The 16,874-nt window shown below is 34.9% G+C and overlaps 1 protein-coding gene and 1 long non-coding RNA gene across 6 annotated transcripts in view; one reads left to right on the top strand and one right to left on the bottom strand.

Annotated features, from left to right (window-relative positions):
• Positions 1-16,874, top strand: part of Sms (spermine synthase) — a 170,983-nt gene that overhangs the window by 49,944 nt on the left and 104,165 nt on the right. The window lies entirely within an intron of this gene.
• Positions 1-16,874, bottom strand: part of LOC146995206 (uncharacterized) — a 126,991-nt gene that overhangs the window by 44,337 nt on the left and 65,780 nt on the right. For 2 of the 5 annotated variants that reach the window (XR_015043642.1, XR_015043643.1), the window contains exon 3: positions 16,473-16,788. The exons of 2 other annotated variants lie outside the window; for them this stretch is intronic. This is a non-coding gene — a long non-coding RNA (uncharacterized LOC146995206). The remainder of the gene's footprint in view (positions 1-16,472; positions 16,789-16,874) is intronic. One more of the 5 variants, XR_015043644.1, reaches the window with a different exon arrangement.

The following is a 16,874-nucleotide window of genomic DNA, read 5'->3' as shown; positions in this document are numbered from 1 at the left end:
TAACCTAAAGACTTAAAATACCAGGAATAAAGTTCTATGTTTTTTAGCCCAGGCGTTAGACACAAATGGTTATTATTAGTCTCAAAACGGCATTTTGCGTCGTTTCATTTTTTGCGTTAGTACACTTTTCAAACTGTTGCCAACAAATATTATCACCATTTATTATATTAAAGAAATTAAATAATGAAGAATCTGTATGAATGCATGAATGTTTCTCGCATTGTGAAAAAACAACGGTACCTAGAGCTATCAAATTTTGAATAACGTAGTCGTCCAAACGAACATGGGCACTTGGAAGCCCGAATTTTGAATTTGTTTTATTAATCTGTTTCATATTTTGTAAAACATTAACGAATTTTTTATTAACAAACTCAACGATTTCAAAGCAAGCAATGGCGACACCGTACGAAAAAAAAAAAAAAAAAAAAAAAAAAAAAAAAAAAAAAAAACTATATCTCCAGCGTACGAGATTTTGTATCGGAAATTCTAAAGATATGCTGTTTTTAAATATTTTGTGTGATATTGCTGTTGAATTGAATTTAATGTGGTTTAAGTGCGAAGAACATGATATTTAATAAATTAAGGTAACACACAAACGGTTAAAAAAGTCCGTCCATAATGTAAAATATGAGAGCTTTCAGATTCTTTTTTAAATATTAATTAAATTTACGTAACCCAGGGAACTAATTATCTAGATTAATCTAGATTAATCTGCAAAAAATGCAGTTAGATTCCTAATAACATTTTTCTTTATTTATTTATTTTTAAGAATCGTTGATTGAATTCATTCTGTAACCTGAAGCAATATGTCTTATAATGACAGCAGGCTTTACTAGACCATAAAACTTTTCTATATTTTAAACTGATTTTTCTGAGTTAAAAATATCTTGTAGTTCAAAAACTGGGGTACTTTGGAAAGCAATGCAAAAGTTGCTAAGAGGTTAAATAGACGGTTGCTATTAATAAAATCATTTTTAAAATAAATATTTGAGTTGGAAATTTATTTTGATATAAGATGGAAAAGTGAGAACGTGAAAAGAACCAAACGCCACATAAAATCCAACAGAAAAATCCCAAAATATCGTATTTACTGGCATATTTCTGATTTTCGCGTATTTAGTTTTTTCGGTATATGATTTAGAAACTTTTTTCTAATTTATGGTAAGAATTATAGCAAGTAAAAAGGAATATTATCAAAATTGATGTTTTTTGAAATGCGTGATATAATATTGGTGTGTCTTTATATGTGCTTTTTTATGTTATATTTATCATTTGAGCGGCCTCTTTAGAAACAGTATGCACCGCGTATTTTTCTCTCCCCAGTTTTTAAGCGGTATAATTAGTAGGAAAAGGGGGGAAAGATACGCGAGGTAAATTTGGTACTTAAAAAAAACAGCATGTCTTTAAAACACCCGATACGGTAAAAAGTGTTCACATACTCTTTTTTTTTTTTTTTTTTTTTTTTTTTTTTTTTGGAATATTAGTTTTGTGGTGTTCCTCCCTTTTATCTAACAGTCGAAGGCATCTTTTTGGTTAATTCCTGCGACGTAAATGTCGATTGCGAAAACATCGAGGAATTATTCGATGACGATTCGGCTGAGCTGGGATTTCAGTGCTTGAGTGGGATATCATTTCAAATGTCACTAGAACAGAAGAGACAGAGATTGATATTGAAAGAACAAGCGAAGAAAGTATTGATAATTACTTTTGTCAAAAGAAAGCTACGATTTCTGTTGAAACTCTACTGGATTTCATCGACCAAAGCAGATTCTAATTCAATGATAAAACAGCACTTCGAAAAATTTCACAGGGAAATTCGACAAATCTTTAAACGTTTTCAAAAACAAAATAAAATTATTGATTTTTTAAAAGGAAAAAGCACACACAATATTCAAGAAAACTGATAGTTTGCCTATTATTATTACACTGGTGGACAATTGCTAAGGACGGATCACAAACGGCTATATAGAGCGTAAAAAAGTAAGTGTGGTTCGCTGCCAAATGAAGTAAAATAGTGCTCAGAATACTAGGATATAAAAATAAAGATAATTTACTGTACTTTGAAATCTAGAAAGCTTTGAAAAGTGTTCAAGGAACAAAATGGTCATTTTGTGCTGAATAGGTAAAAGTGAAAAAAATTCAATTACTCTCCTCAGTCATTCTGGCGTAAGATGTCAATTAGAGATATACAAGATTCCACAGTCATGTCATGCTCTGTACAACATTATCCAGCAGCTGTTAAGGTAATTTATCCCATTTCTCTGTCAATGCACGGATGAGGGTGTACTTGTTTATTGGAGGCCATTGTGGACCAGGAAAATTCCTTCCCAAAGCATCCCAAACATTTCCAAAGCGATTCAGATCTGGGGAACGTGCTGGCCATACTAGGCGTTGAATATTCTCGCTCTTTATACAGCTACTGTTCGATGACATGTTGCGTTGTCGTCCATGAAAACAAATTTATCGCCGACAGCACCATAGAACATAGGACCATGAGGCAGCAGAACATCATTAATGTATCAGTGGCCAGTCATAGTCCTAGTTTCAAGCACACAGAGCAACGTACGGCCCTTGATCGTGATCGCAGACAATACCATGACACTACATGTAGGATATCGGTCCCTTTCCTGTATGTTTGCCTGACTATATGCAGTATACCTCTCACGCCACATTAGTTGTCGTCCACAATTAGACGAGACACTGAACCTACTTTCATCTGAGAGTAGTGCACAAGCTCACTTGTCTTCCCTCCAATTGCAGTGCTGACGGCACCAATATAAACGTGTGGAACGATGACGTCTAGACAATGGAATGAACGTAATAGGACGGTGGACGTATGGTCCTCCTCGATGCAACGTCTGGCTACAGTTTTTTAGGAGATTCGTCTGCTAGTAGCAACAAGTAACTGATTTGCTACCTTAGTAACTGTTTTGTCGATAGCACTACGTACCTATCATCTGCCTACGTCCTACTACGATCATAACCTTGGTTTCCAAAGCCTTGAAACAACACTGAAGCTTACTTCGAATTCCTTAGTATCATCTCTTACTTTTCGCCCTTCTTCAGTCTTGCCAACATTACGGCCACGCGTAAAATCATCTAAGTGATGGCGGGAAGACATACTGAAAATTGTAAGTTCGTCAATTGACCATTCCATTGTGGAACATTCTTTCCCGTTAGCATATTTCACAAGTAAACATCAGCGTAGCCACTGAGGGAAGGATTTCGAAAATGGACGAGTGAGCTTCTATTGCTCTTGTGACGCTAAATCTTCGTGCATGTGAGCGTATGTTGATTACGTTTTAAATTGGATTTGTTTCGCAATTATAAATATATGGCGTAATAATAGAAAATCTCGTAGTGCTTTCGTTTTCTGATTTTAATTAATCTCTGACATTTCACTTTCTCGATTTTTATCACGCATTAATATTTGGATTGATGTTCACAGCATATTATCGCTCTTTACATCGAGAAAATGACTCAAGCTACAATGAGCCTCGAGTATTATGCATTTACTAACACCCGTGGATTAAGATAATTTTAGTGTATATTTTTTTTCAATTGAGCTGAGAAGGAATGAAAGTGTTACAATGAATCCAATGTTTTCTTATTCCAGTGCTTGCATTCTTTTGATTTTTAAAGTGTAAGATTCAGAATACATATTGTGTATGATCTGATTATATCCATTGTTAACATTAAAATTTATGTGTGAATATATTCGTTGTGAATAAGATAAATTCATTCTGTTTGATGAGCATTTCTTATGTAGACAGTACATTTAAGAGTGAGCAGTTATTAAATGTGAAATTTAACACACTAAATGTATACGAATGCAAATTAGTACAGTTCACTAGCATTAGCTATTATTATAGAACATCTTTTTCATATAGACTGCAATAAAAAGAGCTGATTTCTATTTACATATATAATTGGAGTAAATATTTTTCTCATAATGCATAGTTTTATGTAAAGATAGCATTTGGGCTCAGATGTTTATCACATATTTCTTTCTTCATCTTATTTACTACTTATTAAGTAATATTTCACATGGATATTTTTGCGGAGTATCCAACATGTGTTTTTATTTATTATATCAAATTCTTTCAATCAGATAGTGAAATCCTCTATATTTGATCTAACTTCGCAATGAAAATTTTCAGAAGAAATCGGTGATGCGTTAATTATTTTGCCTTCGCAATACGAGGAATTCGAAGTAAGCTTCAGTGTTGTTTGCAAGCACTACGAAATTTTCTACTATTACGGCATATATTTTCAAACATCTTGCTTAAAGCACGCGAAAGGTCATGTGACATGACAGAAATATTACCGGATACCCATTGGTCCATCCTAGAAGACACTCCTTCGGTGGCTACAAAGATGTGCACTTGTGAAATATGCTTCCCGTTAAATTTTGTTTTTGAACAAGAACGATCAGTAAGCGTCAAATCCTTTGTATCTCTTATCAGCGCTAATACGTGACGAATAACTTCGGTAATCCAATATTTGCATACACACAGCACTTCTTACTTGTATCCCGCACTTATGTTATTTTCCTGCCTTCCATTTTGTGGTTATTATCGCTGCTACTATCATCCGGGTATTTTCTCTTAAATAGACACTAGGTTTTTATCTAATAGATTTCAAACAAAAATACTTTATTGGGGAAAAATATAAGAAAATTCTTTTGCAATACAGCGAATTTATTATTTTCATTTGCACTGAAAGAGAATTTTGAAATGTGATAATCTTTTAAAAGCGCAGTTAACTCATTAATTTAATTTTATTGGGTGGCAACTTTACATCTCTTTTTGCTTTTTCTACTAATATTTATGTCGAAAAGTTGTCTCTAAGTAAAGGAGTAAAGGACTGAAATCAGCGTCATTATTTTAGCTTTTTAAAAATACCTCTGCGGGAAAAAAAAAAAAAAAAAAAAAAAAAAGAAAGAAAGAAAGAAAAAGAAAAAAGCAAATTTAATATTAGGAGTAAAAATTATCTATTTTTGCCTTATAGCCTTTTTTCACGTCTTTATTACGTAAATACTATTTTAGTGTTTACTTTCTTGTATTAAAGTTAGGCTTTTTTCCCTAAAGAATACAACTTATTTTTCGGACACTACATAAAATGTGAATTTCTTTTGTCATAAAGAAAACAAAATATGGCTGAAATAATGCATTTGTAATGTTAGGGGCTTTGTGATATCTTTTGCAATGAGAAAAAAGAAAAGACATTTCGAAATTCATGGATACAAACACGGAAGTACCTGAATATAGTCACTCGCGATTTCAAACGTGTAAATTTCAGTTTAAAAAATGTGTGAAATCACTCAGTTATGTTCTAAGATGCATAACAGGTGACGTTAGAACATCTTTTAGATTTTTTATTTTCGGTGCGAAGAAGTTAAATAGGGAATAAATGCAAGGGTAATTTAATGTAATGGTTAAAAAATTTTGAAAAGATTTATGAAAAGTCTTTTCTAATATCAAAGAAGAGATTTTGTGCAACAGAAAGTAATGCCTAAAATTTGCACGACAATGTGCAGTTTTACCATCAATTCTTCATTCTTTACGGTTTAAAAATTTGATTATTTGTAGCTTATTTCTTCTGCCCCACCATGAAAGAATAAATGGTTTCAAACATATTAATATTTGCACAAAAGCAAATATTTTTAAAGCATGCTTAAAAATATTTAAAATTTTGAAAAAAATTTGCGTTGCACATAATATTAAGAAAGGTTTAAATACGCTTGTAAGGTAACGCTCGGAGTAATTAGCGAAAAAGCAGACGTTTTATTCCTTGCTAAGTGCGGGCGTTACGGTAACCTACCGAAGCTGCATGTTCGCCATGTGCTAATTAATAACGGATGCAAGATCGTGCACCCCTTATGCCTAGATGTTTGTTCTATTCAGCATGCGACTACTTATTAGTTGCTCTAGGTCAGTAGTACGCAGTGCAGTTGATCACGTGCAGATAAGGAAGCGGCATTGCAGCTGCATCGTTTCCATAGAAACTGCGCAATGACGTCATCCGCGTAACTTTCTGCTGCTTTTCTCAAAGCGCGCTCTCTTAGAATTAGGATGATATCCGCAGCACGTGTTTGTTAAATTAACGATCAACTTTGGAGATCGCGAAAGGACAGTTCCAATGATTTTTTTTTTCTTCTTCATTTTAAAAATCGAAATATTTCGCGCGAAAATAACTCATGGATTTTAAAAAGGGAACCTTAGTTCAGTGATAAAACTTTTAAATTCAATATAGTATATTTATATATGTGTGTGTATTTGAATTTAACAAACATTCTCTATTCGTATAAAGCAAATTTAAAGTTAAAATTAAATTTTAAATTATGAAATTTTAATTTCATACAAAAAATGATTCATTATTGCTGCGAACTAATTTACAATATCATTTAAATTCTGAGAGCATATGTAGTAAGTTAAGTGCAAATATCTAAAATCATGAATAAATATATAATATTCCAAAAAATTAATTCAAAAATTTAAAAAAAACTTTAACACTAAATTAATTTGCATTAGTGCATAATTGTTGAGCAGGCAGGAGACAGATCTTATCAGGGGAAAGTTGCCTCCAAACCTAATTCTTCAATTACTCAATTCGTGTTTCGTCATCCATATAGGCATGGGTATAGTAATATTCAAAACCAAAAATAAACCAAATGTAGTGAATTACTAATAAATTTTAAACAAAAGGAATTTTGAGAAATTTAGAAAGCAAACTGACTAAGAACCAAAATAATAATTAAACGTTATAAGGTATTTCTCCCACTTTTCTAGCGTGCCTTCGTGGTGTAGTGGTTCTGCACGCTGGGCCGGTATTCCAGAGGTCCGTGGTTCGATACCCGGCGAAGACGCTTGTTAATTTTTAATCTCTCCGGTGTTTCCAATTAACCTAATTCTCTACAGTGGCGCCCGAACTAAAAGGGTATTGTATGATGATTCTCCTCACTCAAGATTTGGCGATTGGGTCCCCTAAAAAACATTTATATCGCCTCATCAAGAAGGAAAGCCCGTGGATATTTGAAATTCACAAGATCGGTACACATATTAATCATATGCAAATGCTGAAAAATTTGAAACGTAGTGTTAAAATAATTAGTATGGAATGCAACAGGCAAGGAAGTGCACGCAATTACACGCCTTGGCATGCTAACTCTGACTAACTGCGCAAATCATTGCCTGTGGTATGTTTAACTACGGTGTAAACATACAGGCATGTAGAGCATTAAGAGTAACAAATAACTCTTCCTTTGCAAGTAGCCAACGTGCTTCCTGGGTGACGTGTTCCGAGATGCAGCAAATTACGTCAGCATGTCAAATCCCTGTATGTTTTTCCAACATAAGCAAGCAATGGTTAGCGTTTTCGCATTAACAACGCAGGAGTCGTTGGCTCCTGGGGCGCTCCCGAGGAATGGCCGAACCACTGGCTCCACAATTAAAACAATATAACATTGAGCCGTTTGTATACCAACAAGAAAAACTAAACTACAATATATATATATATTATGTGTCCACCTACCATATGTATATTATGGCACTTCACACTGTTATTGTAAGAGAAGACTCGGATGTCATTTTGCGAAGACCTGTTGATAGCATTGGCTATTTGCTGTCCAAATCAATCTTCAACTATGCCTGCTGAGACAAAAACGAGACTCACCACTGAAAAGTATAGTATTTCAGCATCGTAGTCTTCACGGCCATTTGGATGAAAATCAACGGAACATTCATCAGTCTTTTCCAAGAACTCAAAATAGTTCCATTCGTGAAGAAAATTGTGTCACCTGTCTTTTGAGTCCATCAGAGTGTGCAGTTGAATGGTTTTCTCGTTTGGTTTATGTGATTACGGCAAAGCCTCGAGGGCTGTCTGCCTAAGGGAAGAAATGCTTTCGTGGAGGACTTTCTAAGGGAAACTGGTTCGTATACACGTTACGCATGAAGAAAACCACGAAAACGCCCATGCAGCCAGCCCGTTCGCGGGATTCGAACTTCGTCCTCGGATTTTTGAAAAATTATTTGTGTGGTAGGCGATTCACAACCAGTACAGACGTTAGAAGACATCATGATGTGATTTCCGAGACCGGACGCTGATTTCTTTTGTAAGGAAACAGTGCTTTGATTTACCATTGGAACAAAGGTTTACAAGCATAGTAACTTAGTAAGCATGCTGGCATAGTAGCATGTTAAAAATTAATGTTTATCAATGCCCTTTTACTACTGCGTATCTACACGTCTGCCTATGGAATAAAGTCTCTGAGAAGGCTTATTAGCTTACATTTTGAACTGTTTTCGTATAAAGCGCATGATTTGTTTTCCGTCATTTGCGCGATATCTAGTTTATCCATACTAAACTAAATGTGACGTTTAATCTAAAATCAGCATATCCACACTCTTAAAAACAAAAATTACCATAAAACCTGAAAGGATTGCTGTTTCAAGATTACAGTTCACCAGTGCATTGGTTAAACGTAATAGTTCAGGCTGAATCTCATAGAACAGGGGTTCTCAACCGGCGGTTGAGAAAAACAGGTGGTACGCAAAGAAGCAAAGTATTTTTAACTATTAAATTCAAAAATTAAATCACCAACATCCTGATTGAGTTTTTTCTCTAACACTCGTAAATTTATGCGATCTGAACTTTGTTAAAGAGGGGTGGTGGTGGTAGTACTTTGTAGTGGTGGTACTAAAAGTTTTCAATTTTTGCTTAGATGGGACGCTTTAGTCAAAAGGTTGAGAACCGCTGTCATAGAACATTCATTCTTTCATTCTTATCAATGGAATGCGTAGTTCATTGGGTCGTAACTTCTAACCTTCTGCTTTCTGAACACCCGTAATGATGTTATAATTGCATAAGGTAAAAACTTAAATGTGGACATAATATCGCTAGAATTCGAACCATGAATTTGCCAATTGTTAGCTGGACATGTTAACCACGTACACCATTAAAGCATTCGCGAGATGGGAATGGCGATAATTTCTTATATATTTACTTTTAAGGCTTATGTGAATGGAATTTTATTTCATAGCAAAATTTTATTTTATGCAAAAGATGACCGTGTTTTGCAAATGAAACTAATTTTGAATTTTTTCTTTCTTACGAAAAATCCGTATTTTGTATCAAAAATATAAGAATATTTTATTTCTTTAACTGTAAAATCTTTGATAAAATAAAATAGTACGAACAAAAAAGCAAAATACTGGCATTTGTATAGTAAATACGCATTTGTCCTGCAAAACTAATAAATAAAAATCAGGTAGACAAAACAATTATACTACTTTTTTAATATCCGGATAAGATATGGTTAATTTTAGATCGGATATTTGGAGTTGTATTGAGTTTTCTGCAATAAATAAATTATACATTGAATTAATGTAATTCTTTAGAAATCTATAATTAGTTTTAAAAAATGATGTGAAAAATGTATGATGATATATTTCTTTTTCATAGATGAATAATGGTGTTTAATCATGCAAGCATACCGAAAATAAGCACAGGACATTATCTGAAAAGATGGACACTCGATCTCAAAACTACTATCTATGTCTTTTCCCCATAATGAAAATTCCCTACACTGAAAAATATGTACTTAAAAAACTAACAGTAAGAATTTTAAAAGAATCCAAAAAAATTAACTTTGTGTGTTTATCAATTTATATAGCAATGGCCTGCTGTGGGACTCTAACCATTTTAAACTTAACAGTTAGGGAATATTTGCATAAATAGCATTAATTTTTAATTCCTTTTTAACAGTGAATTACATTTTTTCCAAGTAATATTTTTGTACCATCTTTACTTGTACTTGTTGTTCGTACAGATGTTACGAAAGACTATTTCGATTGCTGACTGCGGTGATGTCAATACAGATATCATAATCTGCAGTTTGAGATAATTATGTTTCAATTTCCTAACAGTTAATAATTCAAGTTCTCGCACTGTCCTATTTTTCCTTGGCTTTCGTAAGTACATACGTTGTATGCAAATCTCTATTACGTGAAAGTAAGGAAAAATCTGAAATTCAGTGAGGGACTTCTTTGCCATAGCTCCTGATTCTTGATAATAGATATTTTACCAGAACTGTATCATAACTTTTTTCATCATCCATTATCATCAATCTTTACAACACTATTTTCACATTAATTCTTCTGATTGAATTCTGCCTTGGATATTTCCTCGCGTTAGAGAAACTACAGTGCCTTTATGTCCATGCGATCAAGAAATTTATTAATCGTAAGATACTTCCCATCTGCAGCTTTATATTTAGCTTTAGCATTAAATTTTTTTTAAATAAATCTGAAAGGTTTCAGATTTTGACGGTCACCCAAAAGGGCGTCTTAAGGTTTTTTTCGCTCTCGCTGAACCCGCAGGTTACCAGCTGTTACACTCACTCCTAAAACTTTTCTTTTTTTTTTTTTTTTTTTGCTTTATTTACTTTCTTCCCACTTACGCCAAATAAAACCAACCGCAAAATTACAAAAGCAAGATAGCAGTATGCGTTTAGAATTCCCGACGTAGCGTTAAGTATTGGCATATATTTTTCTGTTCTTTTCTCAGTGCATCATATCGATGTCAGTTTTCTTATTAAGATGGCTTTAAAAAATTTTTCTGTTGAGTTTTTATTATTAACGTTTTGTGGGATTATTTTATTTATTAAATATCGCGTTCTTGGCGCCGCATAAATTCGATTCAACAGCAATATTACAAAATATTTAAAAACAGCGAATGTTCAGAATTCCGGATAGACAGTCTCGCGCAATAGAAATAACAATGTTTTATACCATACAGTGTTGCTACTGCTGGTTTTGAAGTTGTTGAGTTTATTAATCAAAAATTCGTTAAAGTTTCACAAAATATGAAATAGATAATAAAACGAATTCGAAATTCAAAATTCGGGCTTCCACGTGCCCATGCTCGGGTGGAGGACTACATTATGCAAAACTGGATGGCTCTAGATTCCGTCGTCTTTTCACAATGCGAGAAACGTACATACCTCCATGCAGATCCTTAAATATTTAATTTCTTTACGTATAATATAGGGCGATAATATTTGGTGGCAATAGTTTGAAAATTGGTACAACACATTTAAGTGTTTCGATGCAAAATGCCGTTTCGCGACTAATAGCCCATCCGGAGCTAACATCTTATTTGGGCTAATAATATCCGTTATCCTTCATACCTTAGTAGTTAAGGTGCCAAACTTGTTATCGTCGGATTCCGGGATCTAATTTTTCTAACCTCTATTAATTTTTTCAAACTTATAAGTATGCTTAAAAGTTTTATTTCTCCTCTTTAAACTTTCTCAACTCATTTTGACTTTCTCTTATACTTTTCCTTAACATCTATCATCTGTTTTATCTTAATTCTGGTCTCTGTTTAATGTTGACGATGTGGAGGTAGTTGGTACCACACCAAAGGCATTTCGAAATAATTAATCCTTAGATCTTTAAGATATGAAGTTTCTTAACTACAGCTTACGTTGTATCACAAGAGACTGCTAACTGTTGGAGATATTTGATTCTAGAAAGTTGTTCCTACATTGTTATCGACTACGATGCGGATTTCTTACATGTAGTTGCATTAACGTTAATTAATAGAATCTTTCAGTACAGCCTGGTTTACGCTAAAACTGGGCTTATGCTTCTTGTGTCCACTTATAAGGAGATTCTATATTCTCTCTGGTTGATTATTATTGCAAATTCACTATTCATTCGAAACTACCCCTATCACATATGTCGAAAATGACATTTCCAAAAATCCGCACATTTCTACGAAACCCAAGTAGTTAGGTTACCATTCTCGCTTAGTACAAAGACTTGGACGCCAAACAGCAATCGATTGTCGCTGAAATTGGGATCACGTGATCCTTCAAAAGCAGAACTTTCGTCTGATTGGTTGATTTCTACGCGGGACAGAGCTGCAGACAGTACATTTTAGGCGAAGTTTCAAAATATCCCACGTAGCCGGGACATGGTTTCCGTAGCTAGGCGGGATTTCGTTTCCAGCGGAGCATTTTCTTCTAGGAATCCTCCCGTTTAAACCAATAATACTATAATCTCGTTTCTCAGAAAAGTTCCATCTAGCAGGGACCGTCGCTAGATGTCGCTACCTCTTTTAGCCGTAAGAAAAATAATCTTCCACCTTCGGACTATAAATCATGGCGATTTGCTGTCGATTATCGTGAACTAAAGACTATTACTAAATATACAATATACCCGCTGCCAATAATAGAAGAAATCATACGGTAAGTAAAATCCATGCAGTATATAACCATTCTAGGTTTAATTTTTAGCTATTTTCAAATCAGCTTAAGGCCCGCTGATATCCAAAAAACGGCTTTCATCACTAAATGAAGCATATATACCTTTTTAAGGATGCCATTTGGACTATGTGGAGCTCCGGCAACATTCCAAAGGGCTATTGGCATACTTTTAAGGTCCGTTCTAAGACAGAGTACATTCATATGCTTGAACGATAAATTACTATTAGTGAAACGACTGCTGAACACACTGAATATTTAAAGAAAGTATTTTTACTGTTAAATGAATCTAGTCTCGAAATAAACGCCTCGAAGTGTAAATTCACCGGAAAAGAACTTCGTTACCTTGTAGAGATATTAGGTATTTTTTGGAAGAAGGAAAGATGAAAAATGAGCAAACGCCTTCGCCGGGAATCGAACCACGGACCTCTGGAATACCGGCCCAGCGTGCAGAACCACTACACCACGAAGGCACGCTAGGAAGATGGGAGAAATATGTTATATACTCCCACTTTTAAAGGGCGACTGGGTTTTTTTAGGGGACCCAATCGCCAAATCCTTGGTGTGGAGAATCATCATTCACGACCCTTTTAGTTCGGGCGCCACTGTAGAGTCATTAGGTTAATTGGAAAAGTCGGAGAGAGGAAAAATTAGCAACCGCCTTCGCTGGGAATCGAACGACGGACCTCTGGAATACCGGCTCAGCGTGCAGAACCACTACACCACGAAGGCACGCTAAGAAGGTGGGACAAATACCTTATAACGTATAAAATTTCCCAAAAAGGTATTGAAGCAGAGAATTCAAAAATAGCCATTAAAAATTATCCACCACCAAACACTGCAAAGAATCCCCCCCCAAAAAACTGCAAAAATCGTCATCATTTCTTGGCATGTGCTGTTATTATAGATCGTTTATAAAGGACCTAGCGAAAACGTTGAACCCTTACTAATTTTGAAGAAGAAAAAAAAAAAAAAAAAAAAAACCGAGATTTAAGCGGACTGTAGAAGCTAATCGACATTCTAACAAATTACACAAGCGCTAATTCAGGCTCCGGTGTTGAAATTCTCGGAGGGGGATCAGAACTTGGAAATCGCAGCAGATGCTTCCGACTATGTCGGTCAGTTATATTCAGGTAAAACCTCATCTCCAACACTTATCATATGGGCCTTTAAACTGAAAAAGTATAGTTTAATTATTAAACATACACCGGGAAAATAAAAGTGGTCGCTGATGCATTATCTAGAATAAAGGTAAATGAAAAGGAAAACACAATTAAATATATTATGTTGACCTCAAAGATAACTGCCTCATGAGATACAGCTGTTGCGGAATTGAAAGCAGACCTCGAGTTTAAAAATATTTATGCTTATCTCGAAGACTGTGATAATTTTTAGCATACAGGTACTGAAGCAATTTTATATAGAGCGGCGCACTGTGAACTCATCGATAAATTATTGTTCTATACCAAACCAACTAATGAAAGCTATGAGTTAAGACCAGTTATCCCAGCTAGTTGACGGCTATGTATTTTGTAGGAATTGCATGATTCGCCTATTTCAGGCCATCTCGGCATAAGAAAAATGGTACAAAGAGCCTGCGAGGCGGTATATTTCCCGCAATTACAGAAATTTGGAAGTGCATATGTCAGGTCGTGCCATACGTGTGAGCTGGTTAATGATATCAATTACAGGCCGACCAGGTCTTAAAAAGCATAACGAGCACCTTCCCTAATGAATTAGTCGGAATCGACTTATTGGGGCCGTACCACGAATCCAAATTAATAAAAATAGATACTTGCTTGTTATCGTGGACCATTTTTTCTAAATAGGTAGAGACAGTTCCTTTCAAAAAAACTTCAGAAAAAATTGTCTCTGATTCGTTATTCAATATATATATATATATATATATATATATATATATATATATATTAAATATGGAACCTTATTAAAGTAATTTCAGATAATGGCCAAATGTTTGTTAGCCAAATGTTCGAAAACTTATGCGCAGGGCTTGGCATAAGGCATTTAAAGATACTCCGGTATCATCCGCAGTCTAACAAAGCGAAACGAGTAAATAAAAGTATAGTAAAAATTATTCGTAGTTATGCGAAAAATTACCATAGTCGCTGGGATAACACTGTATTAATGAGCTAGCTTTTGCGTTCAGAGCAGCAAAATATGATATTACTGGCAGAATTCCTGCTGAACTATTTTTCTGGAGAAAATTGTTAACTCCTTTGGGCAAGTTATTCTTCTCACAGCAAAGAGAGGCGTAATTCAGAATCTAAGATATTCAAACAATTATTAAGGAAGCGGTGAAAAGCTCAAATATGGCAAGGGGGAACAGAAGTTATATTAAATCAAAAAACGAAGACAGAAGGAATATAAGGTGTGAGATAAAATTCTTAAAGTAAAGCACGAGTTATCGTGTGCTCAAGAAGGTAGAGTAACTAAATTTTTGCCGAAGTTTGAAGCTCCATTCATGATTGAGAGAGTTCGACAAACGACTCTATATCTCAGAGAAAGAAATGGCCAACAAAGTGTGGCAAATAGGAGCTAGGTCAAGCCATATTTCGATCATAAAGATATTTTCAATGTTTGAGGATTTGTTGCGGGAAATGGGTAGTGAAGTTAATACTAGTGGGATAGAAATTTCAAGAGCTTACGCCCCCGGAAAGCCAAAGAAGGGCAACTTCAACTGCAGAGCAGCTTTAAAAAAAAAAAAAAAAAAAAAAAAAAAGCAAAGATGGATTCAGCCAGGGACGGGCAAAAAAGGCCAAAACAATCAGAGACGGCAATAAAAAAATCAACGAAAGAGGAAACAATCCGGAAAACTGGGCGAGAAATCAGAAAAGCTTCTTCCAGGCAGATGTGCAAAAGATCAAGCTCCAGCTCCAACAGTCACCGACGTTCCCGCCCGCACAAGCGGCCAGCTGAGGTGACGCCTGCACAGGCGAGAACATGGAAACAGAGAAAATCCGTCCCAGAGAAAGTTCAATAGAAAAGCCAACTAGAAACGGCGACAGCTAGAGCTAGACACGGGCCTGAAAAAAGGGTCCGGAATTTCAATTCCCGCAACGACGGCGGAAGGTCGGACAATTCGTCAACAAGAGGGACTAAAATCAACCAACGAGATTCAGAAGCTCTTTCCCAAAGGAGACTTAGGATTCAACAGTTGAACATATAGCCCACTTGTGACCAATTCATCACCAACAGAATATCGAACTTCGAAAGAGAAAAAAGATAATTGTATTTTTCTTTTTCTGATTCGAAAAGTCAGTTTAAATTTATATCGTGTACAGAAGTTTCTACGTAATTTAGTTTAATCTCAAGAGAGTTCATCATTGCTAGGTTTTGCTTATAAGCAAGAAGCTTTGAAATCGTTTTCTCGAGTATTCGCGAAGTGTTTAATTTATTGGAGATGCTGATTTTAGTCTAAAAGACTCAGATTTTGAGAAGGAAATTGAGAACTGCAAAATTTTGTAAAAAAAATGCTAAAACAACTATGTACGGTTAATGTAAAGTGTAAATGGCCATTTAAAATTTCTTAGTGCATTATGTGAAGTTAGCAGTTAAAGGAGAATGAGAAATGTTTAAAAGATTAGCTAACTGTCTCAGAGGAATTTAAATGAAATAAATGCAAAGCAAGCTAGAAGTATATTTGGAATTCTAAAGTTGGACTCTCCAGATTACTATAAAGTTTTAAATCACCTATGTCGCCAGCATATTAGGTATAGATTGAACTTAAGGTGTTATCCAGATCTGGTGTGTTTACTAAGTTTTTAACACTTAGGAGGAGGTTCAGGAGGTAGTGTGTTTGAAACACTATACATTCAGTAACATGCGCGAAACATTTTAGAGAACATTTCCCCGGAGCGTTGAGGGAATTTAAGTTAATATTCCAATTAATGAAACTGAGTGAAAATTGAAATGAAATATTAGGAGTCAAATGACTTGTTTTCGAAAATTTGATGTAATTAAGAATCATTGTAAACGATGTTGAGCAGAAATACAGTGGAACCTCGAGATACGAGTTTAATTCGTTCCAGCATTGAGCTCGTATAGCGAATTTCTCGTATCTAGAAACTAACTTCCCCACTGAAAATAATAGAAATCCAGTTAATCCATTCCACACCCCCAAAAATATCAACATAAAAATCAATTTTTCTAATAAATAACACTGAATAATATAACCGTAGCTTACCTTTATGATAACTTTTGACACCCACCTTAACTGCTTCTCGTTAATCCACACCAACAACAGCTTGTCAACAGCGTCTAGGAGTTTTGGACGGTGCTTAGAAATAACCGTAACACTTTTGCCTACATCAAGTTTCTGAATTTCTTTCATCTTCAGAATAGCGCAGATCGTCGATGTCGAAAGGCCGTAAGTCTTCGCCAGCTCCGTCACTCTAACACCACACCTGTTTATCTATGATTTCTTTCTTAATTTCAACAGCCATAGCTTCCTTGTTTTTCTTTGCAGCAGTATCTGAGGTAACAGTTGTCTTGGGAGGCATCTTGAAATAAATGAACGTAAATGTAAATGTAATAATCAATTAACTCACAAGCACACAAACACGTAGATCAAAGAACACCGAGTGAT

The sequence above is a fragment of the Stegodyphus dumicola genome, chromosome 10 (assembly GCF_044657685.1).
Source record: "Stegodyphus dumicola isolate Sdum_Otavi_A_Nest chromosome 10, ASM4465768v1".
Taxonomy (NCBI): domain Eukaryota; kingdom Metazoa; phylum Arthropoda; class Arachnida; order Araneae; family Eresidae; genus Stegodyphus; species Stegodyphus dumicola.
This window is presented reverse-complemented; position numbering and strand designations above follow the sequence as displayed.